The 24632-nt window shown below is 43.3% G+C and overlaps 1 protein-coding gene across 4 annotated transcripts in view; it reads right to left on the reverse strand.

The window, feature by feature from the left end:
- The window catches only part of SIPA1L1 (signal induced proliferation associated 1 like 1), a 388928-nt gene that overhangs the window by 320283 nt on the left and 44013 nt on the right, over positions 1-24632 (reverse strand). The window lies entirely within an intron of this gene.

The following is a 24632-nucleotide window of genomic DNA, read 5'->3' on the forward strand; positions in this document are numbered from 1 at the left end:
CCACGGTCAATTCTCAGTCACCTCCTTCCTGAAGAGCTCTCCTGGTGGCTGTGGTTGGCGTTGCTACAATGGATCTCCATCATTGCTATGGCATGGCCAGCCTATACTAGCTGCTCTAGTGGCAGTGGAATGCTTGGGACCACTGCACCCAGCTGCTCCCACCTCTCCTAGGGTGGCTCCCAAGCTACTGGATCCCTGGGCTGCTGGGCAGTTACACATCACTTGTTCCATACTTCCTCTAGAGGGCAGCACAAATCACAGTCCCTGCCAAGTAGTTGGCTTGTAGAATTCATTCTAATCCCCCTAGCCTGGATAGATATTCTGGGAACAAGAACAAAAGTGTCACACCCACTGGTCTTCACCTGAAGGCATTTCTGCTCGGTGGAATCAGCCCTGGCCTGATATCCCATTTCCACCTCCATGCTTACTAACTACGTGGTTTGGGGGAAAGTTATTGAACCTCTCTAAGCCTCAGTTTTCTTACCTTCAAAATAATTAATAATAATAGATTTTTAAAACGTGTGGGTGTTTTGAAGATTAAGTAAGACAACACATGTTTTTTTAGATTCTGTGGATCGGCTGCCTAAAGGCCATCCACACCCCTTTTTCTCTTGCCCTCATTCTTTCCAGACTTCCTTGAAGCCCCCAGAACTAGTTTATACAGAACAAGGACTTCATTCTAAATATTATGAGTTCCAACAGATTCCCAGGAATAGAAATGTAATACCACCCAACCTCTGTCCATCACTCATGTGCCCCTCTCTCTGTAACTGCCTCTCTAGCATTCTTCTCTCCTTCTGTAGAATGCTTTCCTGGACTCTTTTGGAAAATGCCTCCTGGGTTCATTCTGAACTCAAACATCTTCTGAGTTTACAAAATACCTGGAGAGGAAAGGACCTGTCTGACCAGCTCTGGATCAGGTGCCTGACTCTAGACCGGTCAGCTGTGACTAAGAGTCCAGGCCATGTTGTCTAAAATGGCGCAGAGGGACCATGACAAGTCTGCGAGGGTGGCAGCTCCCAGAGAAGAGGAACAGCAGGCAGCAATAAATGCGGAGGGTGGAGGAGTTACATAAGAGGTATAAGACTAGGTTTTAGCCCTTACGGAGATTATCATGTAGTTGGGGAACATTAAGAAACATCAAGTCTTTAGTTAAAATTGATTTTGAGCCCTGGCCAGTGTGGCTCATTTGTTTTGAGCATCATCCCGTACACCAAAAGGCTGCTGGTTTGATTCCCTGTAAGGGCATGCCGGAGACAATCAATCAGTGTTCTGCTCTCACGTAGATGTTTCTCTCTCTCCTTTCCTCTCTCTTTAAAAGTCAATAAAAAATCGTTCTTAAAAATTGATTTTGATGGTGAAGGAAATAATGTTTTTAAAAACAACTCCAAAAAAACGATCAACAGTGGTAGAAGAAATGTTGTGCTTCTTTAGGTCCAATCAGTGAAGCCCAATGCAGTGCTGGGTATGGCATTCAAACATTGCCCTTCCTTCAGCATTGGAGGAGAATAAATAAAAGCACTTATTCAAAATAAAAGATGGCAGGAAACAGGCCTCCTCAAAGAGAGGAAGCATTTAAAGTGGGAATGGATCTATCTGCCCTGGGCAAGAATTAATGGAATGAAGCCAGGAAGGGGGATTTACTATTCACATGAAAGAGGTTACAAAATAAGGCCGGATTAAGTAGCATAATTAGAGTCTATGAAAAAGAGATCAAGAAGTTTGGCTCTATGAAGCCAGTAGATCTTGAACCAGTGGTAAAGAAGATGGAAGGGGCAGGGGGCATTCCTGGAGGCATACGGTGAACAAAGGAACTCAGGCTGGAGTGAACGTGCAAGGGAGCACAGAGCAGCGGTCCTTAAACTGTGGGATCACAGCGAAAGCACCCAGAGTGCCTGTAAGATGCAGATTCCTGGGCTCCTGGTGCAGAGATTCCCGTATAGTTGGTCTGGGGTGGGTCTGAGTACTGGACAAGTTTAAGGAGCACCTCAGGGGTTGTGCCTCGGGGGGTCTGCAGAGCACAGCTTGAGAAGCACAGGGATCTACACAGGTGCTGCCTCGTAGGCAAAAGAAATGGCTTTTCCTTTTAAGCATATGTTCCCTCGGTGACAGCAGCTACCAGACCATGACGTCTCTTCTGCTGGCCCAGGACAGCTGCTTTCAGCCAGTGCCATCGTGGCAACCTTCTAGGCTCCTTCAGGCCTCCAGCCCCAGAGGGGCCCCTGCATCACCAGCTGATGTGACCATCGCACAGCCTGTCACGCTGAGGCAGTGACACCAGCTCACGATGCAGCAGAAGCTGTCTGGATGCTGCATCCGTCTTGGTCAATGTTGCTATTATTTCTCCCTAACTCAATCATTTGTCTTCCATGATCTAAGCACAGTTAATATTTGATATGAACTTAATAATCAGCGTTTGTATAATAGTAAAAGTTTGTTTTTTTATCTTAACTTTTTAAAAAATATATGTTGTTTTCATCTTAACTTTTCAAAAAAGGGTTGTTCATTTTTATTTATTTTTATTTTAAAAAATATATATATTTTATTGATTTTTTACAGAGAGGAAAAATAAAGGGATAGAGAGTTAGAAACATCTATGAGAAAGAATCATCGATTAGAATTGGACCTGGGACCTTCCAGTCCACAGGCTGATGCTCTATCCACTGAGCCAAACCGGTTTTGGTGGTTGTTTGTTTTTATTTTTATTTTTTAAATATATTTTATTGATTTTTCACAGAGAGGAAGAGAGAGGGATAGAGAGTTAGAAACATCGACGAGAGAGAATCATTGATCAGCTGCCTCTTGCACACCCCCCACTGGGGATGCGCCCGCAAACCAAGGTACATGCCCTTGCCCGGAATCGAACCCGGGACCTTTCAGTCCCCAGGCTTACGCTCTATCCACTGAGCCAAACCGGTCCCGGCGGTTGTTTGTTTTTAAAAAGGAAAAGTTACTATCCTAAACTTCTCAAGAGTTGGTATTATTTATTAACCAGTTGTCTTTTTTTTTTTTTTTTTTTTTCCTAAGCCACTTTTTATCTCCTCTCCTGTAATTCAACCCACATAATTTCTACTAGGGTATTATTTTACAATAAGAAACAGAGTTAAGAATAAGTCAAATCATTTTGAAGGTGTTGGGACTGAAACTGAGGTTTCTGAACACCCACCCAAGGGTTTTTCTTATTAAGGCATTATCTTGTCATTATTTTATTCTTTCATTGTTCTCTTCAGTTGTTTTCAGAAAAAAATTTAAATGCTAATCAGATGTCTTCCAGTCACTTGAACCAGAAATCAAAGCACACACAGATAATTAGATCTTCTTCCTTCTCTGCTCAAACTTATATATATATATATATGTGCATACACACACAGAGACACATATACACACACACAGACACAGAAATAGCACACTGTCACTCCTGCCATATTTTATTGGTCAAACAATTGCATCTCTGCCTGTGCAGTAAAAGAGAGGAATAGTAAAGAGTATGTGGCCATGTTTAATCCATCACAGAGGTTCTGCACCAAATGCTTGTAGAACATGTCGGAGAGTCCGGGCCCAGTGGAAGACTCTGGGAGCACAGAGGAGAGCTCACTCACTCTCTGCCACCAACAAGCCAGAGCCCCGAGGAGAAACTGATGTGTTTATACTTCCTATTCACTATCCTTCAGGAACTCTCCAAGACAATAAATCAGTGAAATCAGGAGTGAATTTTAGAAGGAGATCATGTTAAAAGTAAAAGAGAAAAAAACCCATTGTCTAATAATCTCCAGTTGCTCATAATTCAAATGTTTATTTATCTAAGAATACCTGGTGTTACAAATGAATTGTGGCGTGCAGCTGAAGCTTGAACTGTTAAAGGGCAACTAAATGGCAGAGATAACTTGTTTGAGGAACAGAGCCTGTGAATGCTAAGAAGAAATTGGAGTCAGTTCTCGGAGATAGTGGGCTAAATTCTAAATGATTTTCATTCTCATCTGCAAGGCAAGTGGTTAGGCCAGCTATCATCCTTGGTAAACCTGTCAATCACAAGTCAGAGAGAGCTCACTCTTGTCAAGATTGTTAGGATCATAAAGGAAAGGCAGAAAAATCATGCATCCCCTTGGTGAAGAGGGAAGATAATGTTCCTAGTTCAGCAGCCTTCCAGCTAGGATGCTGCCTCGTCATAAAGCAGAGCTGCTAGGCATGAAGCCACTCAGTTCAATAGACTGACAAGTCGCAGTTGGTTAGGGTCTGAGATTTCTAGCAAGATTCTAGAATAATATGGTTAGAATATAATAGGATATTGTATTCATAAAGCAAAAATATAATAAAGATTTTTACAGTGAAGCAACTGGTTTAGATTCTGCTTTTTAGGGATGTTTCCTGAGGGACATGGCCATCCAATTACTGACATACAAGCTGTTCCCCGAATGCCATGTTCTTTTGGGTCTCCGGGCTTTGCCCATGTTGCTTTCTCACCTGGAACACCTGAGTGGTACGGGAAAAGGGAAAGGAAAACCTGAAAAGGTGACTAAAGTAGTGGTCCCAGAAAGACAACATGTTTTCCTAACAGATATGCATATTACAACTGCTATTGTTTAGACAGGAGAGAGATCAATGAGGACCCACATGATGAGAAAAGGCCTTTTTTGGGGGTGTATAATCTTTCGCTAATTAGAGATGTTGAAGAAGATTTCATGCTGGCAAAACAGCACAGGTAAGAAATGGATGTGGTTCGGGCCAGTGGTTTTTATGCACCTACTCTACTCAAAGAGTGGGACCAGGACACACTCAGGAGACCTTGAGGTGACCAGCCCAGTACCAGTGTCTCTGGGTGATTGAAGAATGTTGGGAGAGAGGGTTAGCAACATAGGCATGGCCAAGTTCAGAAGAGGCTTGAGCCCTCTACTGAAGTCTTCGAAACCAGTATTCCTCATTCTAGAAGTAGGAGTTTCTCTATTTGCTGCAAAGAACTCTTGATAGATTCCTCCCCAAAGGCATAATCCATTTTTCATATAAAAAAAGAATAGGGCCTGCATGCTACATATATCTCTGTTGACATCTCTGTTAAACATAATTTATATTTGAAATCAAATGCCTAATGTTCTTGGTACCAGTCCCTGTACCCATAGACTTCTTATTCTTACATATTTGCTGATTTAGACATGATATGAACTGTGTATTGTCCAATGATTTAAAAATATCATTGGTTTTCTTAGATGATTATGAAATTAGGAGTAAACTATTTCATATGTTGTGTTTTTCTAAATCACATTATTAAACTATTCAGTTTACTTCAGAAAGATGAGGCTAGGAGAAGGAAGAATAAATAATACCTATAAAGTTGACTGCTGAAAATGGAATATAATGGTAATTCCCTATCTTCTCTCTACTTTCCCCTGGTATAGTAGGGGTGAAGTAGATAGACTGCTTCACCTACTGTGGGAATGCCTTCCATATACAAACATTCTTGCTGCTACAATTTTCTTACTTCAACCTTTTCTTCCATGACATGCTTTCCAATGTTTCAACAATATTTGGCTAATCTTAGATATTATCCATCTTAAAACATGGTCTTCTAAACTAGAGCAAATAACTCAGATGAGATGTGATTAGACCATGTCACAAGTTTGATCTCCCCAACAAAATTACAAAGCTCTCAAGCCAAAGTCATTGTCATTCTCCTCTCTGGGACCCTCAGCCCACCCCAAACACATATCAGTTCCCATCTTCTGCCACATGCACACTTAGCCCCAGTTTCTGAATGTGATAGTGGTTAGGATTTCCATCTACATTGTGAGTGGAGTATTAGTTAGGAATGCTTTCCATTGTGAATAATGGAATTCTATCAATAGCTTAAACAAAGGGATTTATAATCCTATCTAATAAAGAGGGAATGTGAAAATTGGCCATCACGCCATCAGAAAGACGGCAGCGTCCATTGCCACAAGATGGTGGTGCTCAGTCCCCTCAGCCCTGCCAGAGTCCCACAGTCCTTTCAGCCCAGCCAGGGGGGTGGCAAGCACACGGTATGTCCAGACCTGCCCTCAGCTCCCCAGCCACCCAGGGCTGGCCCGAGGCACAAGCAAGCCTCAGATGGAGGCTGCCCAGACACCCAGGGCTGCCTGAGGCTCAGGTAAGCAGGGCTGACCAAGCTTGCATAGTCAGCAGTGGCAGCAGCAGAGGTGTGATGGGGGCATTGCCTACCCCTGATCGCCAGGTCACCTCCTGCCCCTAAGGGCTCTCAGACTGTGAGAGGGGGCAGGCCGGGCTGAGAGACTCCCCTCCAGTGCATGAATTTTCAGGCACCAGGCCTCTAGTTCTTGTATAATAGCAGACAAGATCAAAGTTGCTTCTCACATTATTTTAGTGGCCAATGACAGTAGGGCTGGCATCTTAGACTCTCTTAGCGTTTTCTTACTAGTTACAAGTACAGGCAAGTCAGGGGGGGAAAGGGAGTGAAGTCTAGGTCTGTACTATTCCTTTTAAAGGAAAAACAAATGCTTTCCCAACGACATCTTCAGCAAACTTCCCCATTGTCTCATTGACTACACTTGGGTCATATGGCACTTACTGCTGCAAGAGTCTGGGAAGTTAAAGAACATGACGGATATGACTAGCTTAGACTGTTCACAGTCCATTGCCTGGAGCTGGGCACATCGCTGTCCAGAAACAAGGAAAGAAAGGGAAAGGTCCTGGATATCAGAGAGTGTGCAACAGTGTCTGCCATGGTGGCACATGAAATTCATGTGGCCCTGTATTCAATATCCAACATTGTGCTTACGTATTATTCTTAGCTCGTAATACGTAAGCACAACATCCAACATTGCTTGGGGATGAAATTAGTCTTTGGGCAGGCATATACACACCCAGCTACAGCCTTCGTCCTTACTCTATTGGTATCTATTCATTTCTTGCTAGAACTAAAGCCCAGCAACAAATAGAAGCCATGAATTCAGCTAATGCCTGCCAAACTCTCGCTCTGGATCCTGCAACCAGTTATAACTTTCATCAACCTCTACAGATATCCCTAATCTTGGACACAGACTTGACCCTTAAGGATTAGAGCTTTTTGTTGCTTTTTAATATCTGCTTCATCTCCCATTTTACCTTTCCAATTCAGACTTCTTGATTTTGGACATGGGCCTGGACTGGGATTTGGTCTTGGCTGGTGTTAGCTCAAATCCTCTTCCTAACTGGGAACTCCCAGCATGCCTTGAAGCTCAAGCCACATTGTTTATGACACATAAATAGATTACTAAATAAATTCTTGTTGAATTGCTTTGAATATTTAAATTCCCAGGATGTCAACTGCTGTTACTAACAGCAATTGCCATCTGTCAGAAATGCTATTAAGGAAGTGACCTCATTCAGTGAAGATTTGTAAGTAAACTTCCATTTATTAGGCAATATGGTCAAAGATAAATGAAGTTCCATTTTTAAGAGAGGAACTTTTGAAAGTTTTGAATAATGAACCACAACAATCAGAAAGTGATAAAACAGGACAAGTCTGAATATGGGTTGATTTTGTGCTGTATGGCCAATCTTCCCTGAATATTTGATGACTAAACTTTCAGATAAAAGAAGCAAAAGCAGAAAGTCAGAAGACTTGGAAATATGGTAACATCATGTACGAATCCTGATATCTATATTCCAGGAAGGTATCTCATCTAAAGAGTGAAAATACTTTCTTTTACCCAGATAATGAGAATTATTTAACCTACCATTTTTTCTATAGCTCAGAGCTAAGAATAATACGTAAGCACAATATAACCACATTTCCTGAGTCTTGGTATCTATGCATCCCCATAATCCTGCAAAGCTTTTTATTTTCTGTGTTTTTAAAATTTATATATATATATATATATATATATATATATATATATATATATCCTATTGAAAGGCATCTAAAAGTCTTTTTACAAAAGATAAAGGTGTTTTTGTTTTTATTTTTGTTGTGATTGTTTTGGTTTGAAGAGGGACAGCTCAACGGCCAGGCCCGGAGCAGCTGGGTCTGGTGCGGCCAGGCCCGGAGCAGTGGCTGCCAGGCTGGGAGTGGCCAGGCCTGGAGAAGCGGCTGCCAGGCTGGGAGCGGCCAGGCCCGGAGCAACCGGGTCTGGTGCGGCCAGGCCCGGAGCAGCGGCTGACAGGCTGGGAGCGGCCAGGCCCGGAGTGGCCGGGACCGGAACAACCAGGCCCAGAGCAGCCGGGTCGGGTGCGGCCAGGCCTGTAGCAGCAACAGCCAAGTCCAGAGCAACTAGGTCGGGAGCGGCAGTGACCAGACCTGGAGCAGCTGGTTGTGGAACGAACCAGAGCAACAGAGGCCAGGCCCGGAGCAGCCAGGCCCGAAACAGCTCGCTCCTCGCCTGTCCCTGCCCACGGCTGCCTCTCAGACATGGCTGGAAACTTTTGCGGGAACTTGAGGGTCTGCTGAATCAAGTGATGAAGGCTTAGATCTGGATGTGTTGAGTTAGTATAGCGCTGGGGTGTTGATCTGTGAGTGCCTTGGGTGGGGCCTGGATGAGGCTGGTTGACCTATTTGGAAATGTCTTTTGTGTGAAATGTATCATTGGGCATGTGGAGGTATTATTGATATGAGAAAATGCTAAGTAACAGATTTACTATCTGAAAAGGGATTTACTATCGGGGAAAGGGAGGGAGGAAGAGACTGAACATAAACTATGCACCTATGGATGAGGACAATGGGGGATGGGGAGGGGGCAGAGGGTGGGGTGGGAACCTGGTGGAGGGGGGAAGAAATGAGGAACCTTTGTAATAATATGAACAATAAAGATTGATTTAAAAAAAAAAAAAAAAAAGAAGAGGGACAGCTCAAAGGAGGAGCAGTTAATCAGTTCCTGGTATACAAATTTTTTGTGATCTAGCTTTTTATAAAATGTAGTTTATTAGAATTACTATAAGTAAATAGGTAGATCATATCTGACTTTCACATGATGTCATTTGAGCATTTAACATCGTTTGGCAAGATTTAAATGGCAATAACATCAAGGCTGAGCTCTCTGGCAAGAGCTTGCACTGTAGACATTGTGTGTATGTTGCTAGCTGTGGGGAGCTTCACAGGCTGTGGTTCCTGGGCATGCCTATGTCAGGGATGATCTTTGATTATAAAAGTTCAGAACTCCAACTACTTTTCTTATTGTCCCGAGGGTCTCCTGACCTCTTAAGGTAGAACCAAATTTTCTTTCGGGGAAATTCAAGTAATTGAATGAATGTTTACATAAGGTCTCAGAGTACCATCCACTGACCAGGCATGCCAACTCTGATTGGCTTGTAGTGGCTGTGAGCACTGTGTTGCAAGGGTTCTGAGATTTCATCCAGACTCAATGGGAAAGATGTTCAGTGTCATTAATACTACCTGTTGGGGAATGGAAGGGAAGTTAGATTATAGTTGTTTGTTTTAAAATTCTCATCTGATGATATTTTTCCATTGATTTGTAGAGAGAGTGGAAGCAAGAGGGAAAAACAAAGAGACATATCAATGTGAGAGAAACACATTGATTGGTTGCCTCCTGCAAGAGCCTCAACCAGAGCCCTGGCCGGGGAGGAGCCTCCAAATGAGGTACGTGCCCTTGACCGGAATTGAACCTGGGATCCTTTGGTCTGCAGGCTGATGCTCTATCCACTGAGCCAAACAGGCTAGGGCAAGTTGGTCCTTTGTGCTCTGAAGAAACTGATGTAGCAAATATGATAACATTATGTATAATCCTGATATCTGAATGAGTTGTTTAATATTGACCATTTGAAATCTGAAGGGATATTAGCTGAAGGCAGGAGTTTGGAGTGTGGCCCACCTAACAGAGAATTGTTCTCTCGCTGCTAATTAGATGTTAGGAGAAGCTGCATATTGAGCCTACTCTTGGTTCATGGATTGTGCAATCAGAATAGAACAGGGCATCTGTCCTCCTGTTTGCAGGGCCTGAGGAATGGCATCCTACTCATCTAACAGTTATTAATAACTGAGTACATGCTAGGCAGATTAGGCTTTGCAAATATTACCATATTTTAATATATTATCACATTTAATCCTCATGTCAACCATTTTCCAGGTGAGAAAACAGAAGCTCGAAAAGGCTCCATAACTCTCCTAAGGTCACAGAAATAGTAAGGGGCACAGCTGAGACTGAAATCCAGGCAGTCAACTTCTAGAGCTTGTACCCTTAAGTCCTACAGTATCTGTAACTGCAGACCAAACCAAATCAAACAGCTGTTGGTTGAAGGGGCAAGGACCAGGACATAGTCTAGTTTTATAATATTTGAGCCAGATGTAAGATGCTCAAAAGTTATTCTCTCCACTGTGATTCTAGAAATACTATTTTACTACAATCTTGGTTCACCCGGATTTCCATTGTCCTTGTCTGGCAAGGCCACCCCAATGACATGGATGGGAAGTATTAGCAAAAAAGTTCTATGTAAGTCATGCCATTGTCAATCATATCTTCTTTGAAACACGCCCAGAGAATTGGTTATTTAAGGGAATCTATTGGCAAATGCTCTCCCTGAAAATGAAAAATCTTCTTGTAATGAAAATAATCAGCCCATGTTCTGTTTTACAAGTCTGATTTTTTTTTTCCCCTAATGCCAGATTTTTTTTTTTTTTTTCTTGGCAGAAGGGAGGTGTTTGGTTTGAGTGGGGAGAATTTAGCCCTGAGGAGAAATCAGGAGCCAAAAGCAGAAGCTCATTTGCTTTTTTATCCTTCTCCTTCTTAAATCTAGGGGGTAAGGTGGGGTTTAGGCCAGGAATGGGCATCGCTGCATTGGACTTGGGTTTCTCTGCCTGGGTGGTTACTGTCCCCACGCCAGGGGACAGGTGCCTTGCCCAGCAAGACTCCCCACAGTGGACACCATTGAAGCCTGGTGAGCATAGAAAACCAGCATCTGAAAGGCCAGCATCATTCAATTTGGGGTAAAGATCAAGGAAATGAGAGAAACATGTTCATCAATTCTTTACAGGAAGCCAAGGAGATCCTGTGTAACTTCACAAATTCATCCAAGGGCGAACTATCAACAACAACAACAAAACAACAACAACAACAACAAAAGTTCAATGACCCTTTCTCATACAGCCTTCATCCTGGGAATCTTGATGGGACTCTTCTCAGGAATGTGAGTTTTCCTGGATTTATCTCTGTGTACTTACCTGATTTACAAAGTCATTTCGAATTGTGAAAACTCTGGGGCTGTGTATAAGAAAGGAGAGGGAAGATACAAAACCTAGACTAAAACCTGTGCTCACTGCGCCAGCTGCTTTATGAATCTTCACTTATTGTTATTTAAATTGTTTTAAAAGCTGGGGGGGAAAATGCTTCCTGGTCTATATATATATCAATGCTTCTCAAACTCTTAAGCTGAAGTACCTTTAACCACAGCAGGGTTGAGCCACACATTCTGCTCCTGTCCTCCCTATGCTATCTCTCCTGTCCTCCTCTCTCTCTCTCTCTCTCTCTCTCTCTCTCTCTCTCTCGCTCTCTCTCTCTCTCTCTCTCTCTCTCTCTCTCTCTCTCTCTCTCTCTCCTGAAGTCCCAGGGTCATAGTAGGAGCCTGCTCAAGAGCACATCTTCCCGGCCCTGGCCGGTATGCTCAGTTGGTTGGAGTGTGGTCCTGTGCACCAAAAGGCGGTGGGTTTGGATGAGAAGAAATAAACCAAAGAACTTATATATTTATATGCATAGGCCATGGGCCTGGGCAATAGGGTGGTGAAGACCTGGAGGGTGGGGGAGGTAGGGGCTGGGAGGAGGGGACTAAATGGGAGGGGAATGGGAGCTACCTGTAATACTATCAACAATATAAAAATATATACATATATATTTTTTAAATAACCCCAATAAATAAATAAATAAATAAATGGAACAGCAATAACAAAAAGGTGGTGGGTTTGCTTCCCAGCCAGGGCGCATACCCAGGTTGTAGGTTTGATCCCTGGTTGGGGTGTCTCAAGATCTGTTTTAAGAAGAAGAAAAAAATTCACAGATTTTGCACCCTTGCTTTGGTCCTGGGGTGTGAGTTACAAAGGGATACACTGAAGTCAGGTTAAGTTTAACTGATTCTGGTAAAGGCAGAGGAGACAGTAAAGGGAGAGGATGCGTGTAGCTTTAGCCTGGCAGAGGATGTGCAAAACACTGTTAACGTAAAAACATTCAAACCTGTAAAGAATTTTTGTGAGTTTATTTCAGCCAAACTGTTGACAATTGCCGGGAAGCAGTATCTCAATCGATTGGGATAGTGCTCCGGAGAATGGCGGGTTACATCTGTATTTATACATTGCAACCAAAGGAGGGGATGTAAGTGGGTTACATGAAATCCATTGGTGATAGATTAGAGAAGGGAGAGAAAGCAGAGGGGCAGAGGTGGGAACTCTGGGATTGGGTAAAAAGTAAAATGATAGACACATACCTAGATGGGTGTAGGATAGCCAACAGCCAATAATTAACATGATAACTATGAAGGAATTTGTGGCATCTGTCCTGGAGCCCAGGCACATTAGGTTGTGCCCCAAGGGGTCCAGAAAAAAAAAGGGATGTTGCAAGTTACCAGACATTTCAAGAATATGTTATCGTAGATGCAAAAAGACAGATAAGTTCAGTTAAGGTAAAGGCTGACCTTGTCAGGGAAGATTGCAGCCTAGGACAGTGTTTTTCAACCTTTTTTGGGCAAAGGCACACTTGTTTCATGAAAAAAATCACGAGGCACACCACCATTAGAAAATGTTAAAAAATTTAACTCTGTGCCTATATTGACTATATATAAAGTAATTCTCTTGAATAGGAATCAAATAAACACAAAGAAAGTATTTTATAATTACTTTATTATGAAATATTAAGTAAACAAAATAGTGAAAAATTATAAAATTCTTGTCTTGTCTGCACCTACGGCACACCAGGCAACATCTCGGGCACACTAGTGTGCCGCGGAACAGCCGTTGAAAAACGCTGGCCTAGGATGTAACTGCCCACCATAACTGGTTTTAGTTAAAGTTTAATTTCAAACCATCTTTTGTGGTGACTTTAGGCCTCTGAGTTTGCAAGACCGCCATGCAGGCCTTCCCTGAGCTTGTCAGGCCAGCATGTGGTCCCAGTGTGAGTCACAAAAGGATACACTGAAGTCAGGTTAAGTTGAACTGATTCTGGTAAAGGCAGAGGAGGCAGTAAAGGGAGAGGATGTGTGTAACATTAGCCTGGCGGAGGATGCGTAAAATACGAACGTCTTAAATGAGGGTTAAAAGGGGAGAATGGCTGAAACCGGTTTGGCTCAGTGGATAGAGCGTCAGCCTGCGGACTGAAAGGTCCCAGGTTCGATTCCGGCCAGGGGCATGTACATTGGTTGCGGGCACATCCTCAGTAAGGGGTGTGCAAGAGGCAGCTGATTGATGATTCTCTCTCATCGATGTTTCTAACTCTCTGTCCCTCTCTCTTCCTCTCTGTAAAAAATCAATAAAATATATTTAAAAAAATAAAATAAAATAAAAAAATAAAAGGGGAGAATGCAGCACGCAGTGACTATGCCGCCATGGAACAATGTCTGTTAGAACGGACAGCATGTACACAGTGATATACCACATAGCCTAAGTGGGCAGTAGACTATCCTATCCAGGTTTGTGTAAATACTCCGTAGGATGTTCGTACAACAACGAAGTCACCTTGTGCATTTCTCAGAACCTATCCCTGTTGTTAATTGTGCATGACTATATTCAGAATCATAAATATAAAAGCGGGCCCTGGCCAGTAGCTCGGTTGGTTAGAGTGTCATTCCAATACGTCAACGTGCTTTTCATACATGCTCTCTTCATAACCTTCTTTGTAAAAACACTTTTGTATTTATATTTAATTGATTTTTTTAGAGAGAGAGAAGAAGAGAGAGAGAGAGAGAGAAACAGAAACATCAGTTTGTTGTTCCACTTATTTATGCTTTCATTTGTTGATTCTCATATGTTCAGCGATCGAATCCCACAACCTTAACACTGTTCAGTGATCCTGTCAGTGGTGAGAGCACTGGAGTGTTATCCGAGTCCGTGGTGTATGTTGTGAGATGAAGCTGCGGCTTTCCCGGAACCTCTCATAGTTGACTGACAGTCCCAGTCTGCCTTCTGGATCCCCCGTTGTGTTTGCTCTGAGGCCACGTCCCCCAGGGCCGCTCCCAGCAATGACTGAGCGTGGTGGGGGTACCTTAGCACAGGCATGCTCCTGCGGGTCCCAGCCTGGAGGGCTCCCCATCCCCTTGTCTAAATTCTCTTAGAACTAAGCTGCAGTCTGGGGCTCTTACTACCAGCCTCCTGCCTTCCCCTGTCCCTTTCACAGGCGTCCGACGCAGCACCGTGTCTGCAGGCTGTCCCGGCTACTCTGGCGTCCTTGCCTTTATTTCTCGGAAGAGATTCCCGCCAAAATCTCTTGTGTGTCTGACCCCTTATTGGTGTTTGCCTCTTGAAAGACCTGAACTAACCTAAAAGCAAGTGGGTAATTATAAGATATTCTAATTGGTAGGATTCTCAGTTTGAAAACAAAGGATATTTAATTTAGAACAAATTAAATAAAAACCCTGCGACCTACATGTGAAATGAAAGTTTCTGTAGAAAGGCGTGAGGTATTTTATCTTTAAATACCAACCAACCTCCAGGATGGTCTCCAGAGTTCTGTCCTCTGGGTATTCCCGGCCTCCTGCAGTCCCCACCTCTCGCCTGACCTGTGAGTGGGACTAGCTAGTGAGTGACAGTGTGACTCCCAAAGCTAGATCATAAAAATCATGGTGTTTCTGCCTTATTCGCTTGGGTCACTTGCTCCGGGGAAGCCAGCTGCCACTCCATGAGGACATGTCAGCAGCCTTTGGAGAGGTCGATGTGGTGAAGGCCTGAGGTGTCCTGCCAGCAGCCAGCACCGGCATGCAGATGGGGAGGGCACTACCTTGGAAGTGGATTGTGCAGCCCTGGCCAACATCAGGACTACGGCCGAAGTCTCAACCCCCAGGAGAGCTGCTCTTACTGGTATTTAGAGCCCACGGAAACTGTTTAAAATCATAAATGTTTATTGTTGTAAACAGTTATGCTTTGGGGTAATTTACACAGTACTAGAAAACTAACATTCTCTCTCTCTCTCTCTCTCTCTCTCTCTCTCTCTCTCTCTCTCACACACACACACACACACACTTTATAACTTTGTCCATTTGCTGAAAGACATATTAATATAAGCATTGTTTCTCGTAGCAGGACTCCCTTGTGCTCAAACTAGCCTTGAAATACCATTTGGCCCTAAAAGGAGCCAGGTTTGTGATAGATCCTCCCTTCCCTCAACTGATGGACGGAGAATGACGTAAACTCCATCTGCAGTCCAAACATTCCTGAACACCTAACCAGGCACCTTATATGGACTGTACATTGAACCACCAATCAGCACCTGCCAAATACCCTAAGGCCCCGATTCCTGAGTCCCTCGGTGCCTAATCATGTGCCTTATATGAAACCACCAATCAGCGTGTGCTGAGTGCCCTAAGCCCCATCCCTTCCCTTTCCTCTCCTCAAAAGGCACCTTCACCCCAGCACTATCGCTCTTTCTCCTCTGGAAGGTAGCCGGCAGTGTCCTGGTCTCCTGGTCTCCAGCCCTCTGTTTCATCTTTCAGTTTGGCTTAGTGGGCAGAGCATCAGCCTGTGGACTGAGAGGTCCTGAGTTCAATTCCTGTCATGGGCATGTACCTCGATTGCAGGCCTGGGCCCTGGTCAGAGCAAGTGCAGGAGGCAACCAATCTCCCACATCACTATTTCTCTCAGTCTTTCCCTCTTTCTTCCACTCTCTCTAAAAAGCAAGGGAAAAAATATCCTTGGGTGAGAAATAAATAAATTAATTAATGAAAGGAGCAGTGATTTCAGATCCAGGGTAGGAAAGGTACCGCATGAACCAGAGCCTCTTATCATTTCAGCTAGCAGGAAAGCTACCAAAGACCACTAGGGTCCTCCCATAAGGACTTAGGAGTCAACTTCAAGGGTCTCTCACTTGCCCAAGGTGGGATGATTTGAGCTTCAGTAATGATAATGATAGCAATGGATTGAAATCTATCCAATAGATGTAAACCTATGAATCATTATGATATTAAAAAATAAATGGTCACTTTTGGAGGAGGATGGGGAATGAATTTATTATCTTCAAACGTGGTTTAAAAAGATGGGAAATAATCAAGCATTTATTACCTTTCTATATGAATTGTACCACAGGGGAAATGCCTCTTAACAGAAGTATTCTAGCTTAATAAATGAAAAAGAAATTATAGAATCAGAGCATCATTATTTTGCCACCCCTAATGAATTAATGGATCTAGACGTTATTAACAGCTTCTAACACCCCCAAAGGAGAGACAGCCATACATTATTTGCCTCCTGAAAAAAAGAACAGAACGCCACTTGTAGTCTTGCCAACAAGATCAAAAGTCCAATGACGCTTCTGAATCCAGCTGCCAATTTGCAGGAAATGCAAGGACAAAAGAATATGTTGATTAAAAAAAGAAGAAGAAGAATATGTTGAACTGAACTGCACCACACATTCAATCAGCAAATTCGTGTATTCAAATGTAACTGTGTGTTAGTCAGCAAAGTCAAACTGTGGGGAACTCTGTAGGTCACACAGCCTGGGTTCTTTAACAGGAAGGAAGGCCCGATGGGAAACCTCTAGATTAAAGGAGATTAAAAATCACAGTCAGTCTTAAAAACAGACGAGAATATAATGCAGTGTTTAGAGATGCATACTTTGGGAATAAAACTATAAAGAAACACAAGGAATCAGTATTAAGTGGACAAGGCAGAGACTATAAAACAATTGTTCTCAAACTTTAAACACATGCCCGAATCACCCAGAGGGTTTTTTGAAACACTGATCATTTTTCGAAACACTGATCCCTAGGCCTCTACCCCTGGAGTTTCTGACTTAGCAGGTCTGTGATAGGGACCAAGAATTTGCATTGCAATCAAGTTGCCAGGTAGTGATGAAACCACTGGTCCAGAGACCACCTGCGGTAAGTCAGGGGAGTGGCCACTTGGGATGGGAAAGTGACAAATAAATGAGGACAGGTGACTGGCCAAGTTCCAGTTCTTGGGTATCGGTTACCGGAATGTCAGCCTCATTATAATTCACTTAGCTACACGTTTGTTTTGCATGGGTTTTGTTTGCATCTGAGTTCTGTCTTATAATAATGAGGCTAAAAAATTAAAATTCTGCAAGTTAAACATATATACAGATAGTTAAAGACCAACTGAGTGATTTCCTCAGGTTCCTAAATCAGAATTTAGGTATGACATGTCTGTCTCCTATATGGCATGCACAGTCTATATTTTAGTTCCAGCCTCAGTGTAGGCTCCCATGTTCCCTCCTACAGAAATTAGATAAATCAGGAAGAAATGGTACAGTCTCACATGTGAGAGACAACTTATTTATAATTAGACATTTCTCATTTTTTAAAATTTCTTTGTTGATTAAGGTATTACATATGTGTCCTTATCCCCCCATTACCTCCTTCCTCATTTTTATTTACCACTTATATTGTGATATTTGTGAAGCAGCAATGAAAATAAAGCCCTGGTATCAATATGAAATGTTGGGAGTTAGAAATAAAACAAAGCATAGTGTGCATTAGTGGTATAGTGGGGAGCATAGTTGCCTTCCAAAAGACAACTGAATCCTCAAGGCACTTTGTTCTACTCTGAAAATGCAGATTTTTTTTTTTTAAGTTTTTAAAATTAATTTATAGAGAGAAGGGGTTAGAGGGAGAGAGAAAAACATCAATGTGAGATGGAAACATCAATCAGCTGCCTCCTGCACGACCCTCACTGGGGATCAAGCCCGAAACCTGGGCAAGTAATCTTGACCAGGAATCGAACGATGACCTCCTGGTTCATGGGTCAACACTCAACCACTAGGCCACACAGGCCAGAGCAGAGAAGCATATTTTTTAAAAGGCTACAAGTAAATGAAATTAGAAACATTGACTGTACTTTTTGTTGCTCTCTTCAATATATTTGACTTGCTTTAAAAAATTTACAACAGTATAAATTTAGAAGTCATAGTTATATCCTAAGTCCAAAACTATTCCTGAAATATTTATGACAAAATTAAATTCTAGGAAAGCTTTTATGGAGATATCTTTGTAGTATCTTATTTTTATTTCTTCTTGACTCCTTATTGCCATCAACTATTTATTATCTTCTCTTTGTAAGACACTGTATTGAGAGTTTTACAATAGCTTGATTATCATTAAATTGAAATAGATAATGTGGGCATACTGATTTAGCTAGGGCAACATTAATATTAATGTTATTCCTATCACTCATTCCTTCTGTGTCAACAAGATGTTTTCATGGTGTGCAACTTCTCCTTTTCTTTCTATTTTCTCCTTTGAATTGGGTATTAAATGGACAAGGCAGGTATTGTGAGAGAGCCCAGAATTCTAGTACTTCTGTCGTTCAATAAATAGATGCTAAGAGAGGAACTAAGATGGCGGCATAGGTAAACTCCTATACTTGTGGCCTCCCACAACCACATCAAAATTACAGCTAAAATACCGAACAACTATCATCCAGAGCTGCGGGAAAAACTGGTTGAGTGGAAGTACTACAACTAGAAAGGTCAAGAAGAAAGCACATTGAGACTGGTAGGAGGTGCGGAGGCACAGAACGGGCAGGCTCGGCACCCAGATGTGCAGCTTTTTTAATCAGGAGGGAGATCTCCTCTGTGGAGGCCACCTGGAGGAGTGAGGGGTCCCAGCCCACACTAGACACCCAGCCTAGGGTTCCAGAGTTGGGGAAAGAAGTCCCTACGAGCAGTAAAAACTACAGATTGTAAAAACAAGTGCAGATTGGGGCTGAGTGACCCACAGGTTGCTGGAGACTCAGTTGCTTCTCTTAAAAGGCCAACACTGTGAACTGATTTTACAAGGTCCCTCTTGCTCTGAGCTCCAGTGCCAGGCAAGACTCTGGAAGACCCAGGCAAATATGGGGAGAAACTGTACTGTCTGGCATCAGGGCAGGAACATGGGGGTGGCTCTCTTTCAGATGGAGGAGCTCACAGCGGTCATTGTTCCTGTGCTGGAATCTCCCCGGTGCAAGGCTGACTGGCAGACATTTCTGTGCACTCTGACCTGGAGATTCCCTGAGACTCTGACCCCACCCAAGCTGTGCACAGAAGCTTTTGTAAATGAATGGCCTGTCCTTTCTCAGCCTAAAACCTGTCAAACAAGCTGCAGCTGGGTTAGGGAGCCCCAAGTTGTTTTTTTTTTTTAAAAAGGCCCAAGGCCGGCACCAGCACCAGCCTGCCTTGCTTCACAGCTGGGCCTCATCTGGGCACTTCCAAACCCAATACAAAGAAGAGGAATCTGCAGATCTCCCCAGGCAGGTGGCCCCAGGCAGTGGCTGACTTTGTACCTCTTTGGAGATCCAAGAGCCAGTGTACCCAGTGGCCAGTGTGAGACCATACCAGATTACAACTCTTCACATCAATAAGTGAGATACTCAAGGAACAGACTCAGTGAGCACCAAAGCACCACTGAAGTAAGTCCTGCCCCATAAGAGCATCTCCTGCATAGCACCCCCTCCCCCCATGTAGTTGCAGCTGGGCCCCACAGCCAATTGGCCTGGAGGTCAATTCCTCCCAGTGATACCAACAGCAATTAAGGTTCAACTACAACAAGACTATGCACACAGCCCACAAAGGGTGTACCAAGAGCGTCTTCCTCAGGTGATTGGGGAGGCTGAGCCACTGGACCCTATAGGACACCTACTACACAAGGCCACTCTATCAACTCAAGGAGACTTAACAGCTCTACCCAATACATAGAAACCAACACAGGGAAGCAGCCAAAATGTAAAGACAAGAAACATGTCACAAATGAAAAAAATGGAAGAAAGCAAATTACTGGATATAGAGTTCAAAACCCCAGTTATGCCAAAACAAAGGACAACAAATACATACCTATCAACAAGTGAATCTAAAAATCAAATGAATAAAAAAATCTAATGAATAGAATAAACTGGTGAATGGAATAGGAAAAGGGGCATGGAAATGGAACAGACTGACGATTCTCAGAAGAAAGGGAGTCTGGGGGGGGGGTGCGGGAAGAGATTAGATAAAGATCTTATATGCATGTATGCAGTACCTATGAACACAGACAATAGGGGGGCAAGGGCCTGGGATAGGGTAGGGTGGGAACCAGGTAGAGCGGAGCTATGGGGAGAAAAAAAGAGGGACATCTGTAATATCTCAAAATAGAGATAAATAAATAGGAGGACAGTAGAAGAATAAATAAATAGATGCTAAGGGCCTCCTTTATGATTTTTACTGGTGGTCTTTTTGTTTTGCTCACACTGTTGAAAATCAGATGAGAGCTATAGACTTACACCTTAAAAAATGTCCAAAGGCACCACAGAACTTCATGATGCTTCTAGGCTGTGTGCCAGCATGCATGGATTTCCCACTGGGTTCAAGGGCCGGGCAGAGCATCCCTGACTTCATTATGCTATACTCTGCTGGGTACTGGGAATAGAAATAAGTAAACAAATGATCCCTGTTTTCTAAGAGCTTTCATCCTAAGTGCAGAAAAAATAGGCAAAATATTTTTATTGCAATAAGATAACGTTTTGATTGAGCTACGTACAGGTCAAAGCCTTTTGGTAAACAACACTATCCTTCTTATATGCTTGTATTTTTTCTGAAAATGCCTTAGAGCTCTTTATAAGCCATACTAGAGGCCTGATGCACAAATATTCATGCATTCAGGGGCTCCTTCAGCCCAGCCTGCACCCTCTTATAGTCCAGGACCCCTCGGGGGATGTCCACCTGCCAGCTTAGGCCCACTCCCCAGAGATCCTCTAAGTTGGCAGTTAGATATTCCTCTGGCAGCCTGGGAGCCCTCAGGGGATGTCTGACTCACAGCTTAGGAGTGGGCCTAAGCTGCAGTCGCGCATCCTTAGTGCTGCTGAGGAGGTAGGAGAGGCTCCCGCCACTGCTGCTACGCTAGCAGCCATCAGCCTGGCTTGTAACTGAGCAGAGCTCCCCCTGAAGGAGCGCACTGACCACCAGCAACCAGCTCCTGCATTAAGCGTCTGCCCCTGGTGGTTGGTGCACGTCATAGCAACTGTTCCTTCTTGGTCATTCTGCTATTAGGGTCAATTTGCATATTACCCTCTTATTATATATAGGATTCCCAAATGGAAAAAAACAGGCGAAAAGAGAGATTCTGAGCATGCCAAATATGACTCAGCAGTCAGTGACATACCTAGACATGGAAATGAAACAAGTTTTCAGCAATGTTCCTTGAAATAAGCAGTCTATTGACTCAGCAGTTGGAGAGAGGCAGCTCTGACACAGTAGGAAGAAGCCAGTGAGTCAGCCAGTGAGGAGCTAGGGTTTGAAGAGAGACTTCCTGGGTAGGACAGTGCAGAACTCTGACTCCTTGCCTTAGTCACTTCCTCCCTGGTGGCTGGAGAGACCTGACCACACTTTATGCCACAGTCCATCCTGCCACCTGCATTTTCTTTGATCGATGACACAGAATCTGTCACTTCTGATTTCTTAGAACTGTTCCTGTTTCCTGCAAGTAGACCGACTGGCTGGAGGTTGAAGGTTGTCCCCAGGACCTGGCCTAGGACCTGACTCATATGTGGATGCTTAATGAATATGTAATCATACTTACCAGAATGTGCTGCCACTGTGTGCTTAGTCTTCTCTACTAAATTATGGTTTCCCAAAAAGGCAAATATGACACGTATTCATTTCTGTATCCTTAATAACCAACATATGGCCTGGAGCTCAGTAGACGCCCAATCAATTCATGAATGAGTGAATGCTGGATTATGATGAGTCTATATGATGCTAATTCCTGATATGGGTTTAAAAGAGGTGGGGGGGGGGGGGCGGGGGAGGAGAGGAAACACGTGGTTAAGGGAGAAAGAATTCAAGCCAAATTATTAAAATCCAGCTCTAAGTAATGAAAAAGTTAAATGTGTATGTTTTGAAAAATTTGTTAAGACATTTATATTAGACTACTGCTTATCATTTTAAAATTAAGTAAAACCAAAAGTGGAAAGACTAAAGTAATCACCTCACCCAAATTGCCTGAGTCCAAAAGTAACCACCATGAAAGTTGGGTTGCCAGACGTCTGTTAACACATAGGTTTATGGATACTATTTTAAAATATTAAACTGGTCTAGTTAATTCTCTTCTTAACTGGTTCCCCAGCAGCCTACCCTCATCAGAGCTGAGTAGTTGAGTTACAAGGCTTATTGTTCCTGGAAATTATAGATACTGCCTAGAATAGGGAGATGGATCACAACTGATTTCCTCGACCTCTTAGTTTCAAACAAGAAGATATTCGTGAAAACCAGAAATTATTAAGAGAGAAAAGGGTTTTATAAGCCATGCCACCGCCCCCTCTAACATCAATACTAGGTCACTGAAGTTCTTCCTCAGTGCAGGCTGGCTGCTCTAGGAAGAGTTTGTGCTGCTGATGAAATGGAAGTCCCCAAACCTGCCCAATTCTGACCCCAAGAATTATACAAAAAGAACGGTCATCAGGGATTGAGAAATTCAGATAGAAGGTTCTGGTTTTCCACCTGCCTCAGAACCAAACTCGAGTGCACAGAGGAAGGTTTACAATGCCCAGATAACTAAGAAGAGTGCAGGAACTCGGGAGTCCCCCACCCATCCCACAAGGGGGTTGCCATTCTCTAGCGCAGCCCTGCACACACACCCCCCCCCCCCCAGAAGAGCAGAAGGCGATAGTGTAGCAGCCCTGGTGGGGTTCAGGTAGATACCGTGTTTCCCCGAAAATAAGACATCCTCCGAAAATAAGACCTACTTACAGGTTTCCTTCTGAGTGAAATATAAGGCATCCCCCGAAAATAAGACCCCCTAGGCTAAACATGAGAGATTTGGTCCACTGATTCTGAAAGAAATGGAGTCACAAGAAATTCACCAGGAAATTCAGGAATTGGATTGTTATGATGATGTTCCAGAGGATGATGACATGATTGTCATTGAATAAATGAGTAAATTCTTGATACTGTAGGATTCACAGTTTGTCTGGTTTGTGTTGACAACTACCGTACTACCGTACCGTATACAGGTAATAAATTTCTTTTATTTTCATTTAACAATAAATGTGCACCGTAGTCTTCTTCATGGAAAAATAAGACATCCCCTGAAAATAAGACCTAGCGCATCTTTGGGAGCAAAAATTAATATAAGACACTGTCCTATTTTTGGGGAAACAGGGTAGTTCAGCCTGAGGCAGAGTTTCTCATTCCCCCATGACTTGTGTGTAGCCAGGGGAACCAGAAGTTCTTATATGTCTGAGGACAGGAATGCGGAGGGATCCACAGGCGGACAGGCAGAAGCCTGACTGTGTGGGACTTCAAGACCAGAGGCAAATGTTTAGGACTGTGGGCCGCAGTGGTGCGTGCCTCAGAAGCCACCTGTCCGAGAAAGTCTACAACAGCCTGTTCAAAGCAGAGCTCTAGGTGATCAGGGGGTGGGGCACGGATTTGAGGACTTTGTCTCTACCCCCCAACTCCTACCGAGGTCACCACCATAAATTCATATAATCCACCTTCCCTTATAAAGACAGATTTCACCTTGGAAAGAAGCAAGAAGAAGAAGAGGAAATCTGAGAGGCCGAGAATGTACCTAAAGGAACTCCTTAAATCACGGCATCCTCTTAAACTTCCCAGATTGGAGTACAATTTAGACCCCTCCCTCCTTGTATTCTACCCAGCACAACCATTATCATATAGCTCTCAAACAATATGAGAGCGTTGATTTATTTTTTTAAATGGTGTCTTTTTTTTTTTTGTATAGATGAGTATAGTAAATTATACAGATACACAGATAGAAGGGTTGAGAGGTAAATATAAACAATTGTAGCAACATGTGACCATGTTGTATGTACTCATTAGGATTCAGCTATACACGGGAGAAACATTTGCAGTTTAAGCAGACAAATATAATAATGAAAGGTCAGGGAGGCAGGCTTCTGGCTTGGCCTCTTAGAAATGACTCACAGAGCCTTTCACAATGGGTATGACAAGCAGTGTTTACTTCCGCTACAATCAGGAAGCTGCTGTCCCAGAACTCAAGGTCCAGGATGATACCACTTGTGGTAGACTGAAAACAGCCCCCAAAGATATCCAGGAACCTATGGGTGTTATTTTAGGTGGAAATAGGATCTCTGCAGGTGTGATTTAGCTGAGGATCTCGATTTAGGATTATCCTGGATTACCAGGGAGAAGGAGTTAGAGGTGTTCAATAGGTATCCTAATAAAAGGGAGGCAGAGAGAGATTTAACACAGACAGGAAAGGAGAAGCTGATTGAAAATGAAGGCAGAGCTGAAACTGGTTTGGCTCAGTGGATAGAGCATCAGCCTGCGGACTGAAGGGTCCCGGGTTCGATTCTGGTCAAGGGCATGTACCTTGGTTGCGGGCACATCCCCAGGGGGGGTGGGGAGCAGCTGGTCGATGTTTCTAGCTCTCTATCTCTCTCCCTTCCTCTCTGTAAAAAAAAAAAAAAAAAATCAATAAAATATATTTAAAAAAGAAAATGGAGGCAGAGACTAGAGTGGTGCATTCACAAGCCAAGGAATGCTGGCAGCCTCAGAAGATGGAAGAGGCAA

The sequence above is a fragment of the Pipistrellus hanaki genome (assembly GCF_964339955.1).
Source record: "Pipistrellus hanaki genome assembly, chromosome: 1".
In the NCBI taxonomy this organism is placed as follows: domain Eukaryota; kingdom Metazoa; phylum Chordata; class Mammalia; order Chiroptera; family Vespertilionidae; genus Pipistrellus; species Pipistrellus hanaki.